General features: G+C 40.7%; 1 pseudogene; it reads right to left on the reverse strand.

Annotated features, from left to right (window-relative positions):
* Positions 1-715: 715 nt before the first annotated feature.
* On the reverse strand, positions 716-1,379 carry LOC126087832 (60S ribosomal protein L21-like; annotated as a pseudogene).
* Positions 1,380-2,212: the final 833 nt, after the last annotated feature.

A 2,212-nucleotide genomic window follows, 5' to 3' on the forward strand; every position in this document is an offset into this window, starting at 1 on the left:
ATTAACAACAACAAGAAGAAGACCAAAGCTATTTTTATAGTAATACTGAGATACTATTCGCCTTTTTCATGGCGTGGGTGCACTGATGTTGTAAAAGGCGTTGGTGGGTAAAGCTGCTGGTGCCTGGCATGAATCAAGGCGGCCACGCCAATGACCTGGTGGTCGTCGTGCCCTTCATCACCTCGCATGCACAGTAGTGGGAAGGCCAGTTTCTTTAGGAATGTTCTTGATGAAACAGGAAAGGTTATTCATTTTATTAAATGTCAGCCCTCGAGTATCCATCCTTTTGATCTTCTGTATAATGAAATGGGAAGCATGCAAAGCACTTTTGCTACATTCCAAAGCACAATGATTGTCTCCAGGAGATGTGCTTGTGCAGTTGTTTGAGTTGCCGGCTGAATTCACTGGTTTTGTTTAAAAGAAGTGTTGTATAAGGAGCCCTGATGGCGCAATGGTTAAGCCCCCTGCTAACAGAAAGGTCCAAGGTTGGAATCCACCCGGTGGCTCCGCAGGAGAAAACACTTGGCCATATGCTCCCATAAAGATTTCAGCCTTGGAAACCCAGTGGGGCAGCTCTATTCTGTTCTATAGGGTCACTATGGGTCAGAATCGACTCGACAGCAAGCAACGACAACAATTGGCAATTATAGACAATGTCATGGAGAAATTAATAAACTTTTTCTAAAAAAGTATTTTATTTATTTTTTTATACCTATTATGCCATGAATGCACAGGGAATAGTTTCCAGCAGCTCAGACTCCTTTCCCTTGATTCTCACAAAATGTGCTTCTGTAGGTGGAGCAGGCTGGCACTTCAATTGAACCCATCTGCCTTTCTCTTTGGTTTCCTTCTTTAACTGATTTTTTTTCTTCATGTGTTCCAGGAAGCTATCTTGGCTCTTAAGAGTACTTAATATGCTCAGTAAAAAAGCAAACCAAACCAAAAAAAAAAAAAACATTGCCATCGAATCAATTCTGACTCACAGTGACCCTATAGGACAGAGGAGAACTGCCCCTTAGGGCTTCCAAGGAGTGGCTGGTGGATTCAAAACGCTGACCTTTTGGTTAGCAGCCAAGCTCTTAACCACTGCACCACTAGGCTCCACCTAACATGCTCAATACCTACATTAATTCTCTTGGCAAGAATCTTGCCCTTCACTTGTTTATTTACAACAATGCCAACAGCATGCTGGATAACATTGTAGACTCTTCCAGTTTTGCCATAGTAACATTTGTGGAGCATTCCTTTTTGAACAGTGCCCATTCTCTTGATGTCTACAATATCACCTTTCATGCATGTGGCCAAACAAACAGCTCCATGTTTCTAAAAGGCATAGAGAACATTGAACAGTTGCCTCTCCTCTTTCCTTTTGTGTCCATTGTTTTTGGCACATCAGTACAAGATGGTGGTTGTGGCTGAAAGGACTCACTGCTTTTTTCATGGAACACCAGTTTTACATGAAAGAATGACTGACAGATCAGTACGGTTGTTCAAACTTGGGTATTTTAGAGACGCTTTCTCAAAAATGAATGAAATAAGCCTGTCAAACCAAAAACCAAACCCAGTGCCGTCGAGTCGATTCCGACTCATAGCGACCCTATAGGACAGAGTAGAACTGCCCCATAGAACCTGGCGGATTCGAACTGTCGACCCTTTAGTTAGCACCCATAGCAGTTAACCACTACACCACCAGGGTTCCTGTTACTCATAAGAAAATGGACAGCATTGGTTGCTAATGATGAAATTCAAGCTTTTAAGCAAACATTCGAATTTTGGAAGATTTGTATTTGCCTCTGAGCTGTCCAGCTAGCTTATCAATACTTACACACATCAGTGATGATACTGGTGACGATATAACAAACATGGCTCTGATACTGTCAATGAACTGTGTGGATGTTAGAAAGACCTACGTAACTCAGTGAACCAATATTCTTCAAATGACCAATGCATGAGGTTATAAAATCATGCATAGGTAAAAGATTAATTCATAGTGGAAGATAAACCAAAGGATCTTAAATGTAATAAAAAAAAAAATTAAATGTAATAGAGTAGGAAAAACCATTGATATGGTTTCAGATTCCACGATGTAACTAACCTTTAAGAAGCTACTGCTAGTCAAGTTTTCGTGAACTATCAAAGGATATCCACAATGATCTGAAAAAGCTATTAAAATACTCCTTCCTTTCCATCTACATATCTGTGTGAGGCTTTG

This window comes from Elephas maximus, chromosome 13 (assembly GCF_024166365.1).
Source record: "Elephas maximus indicus isolate mEleMax1 chromosome 13, mEleMax1 primary haplotype, whole genome shotgun sequence".
Classification (NCBI taxonomy): Eukaryota; Metazoa; Chordata; class Mammalia; order Proboscidea; family Elephantidae; genus Elephas; species Elephas maximus.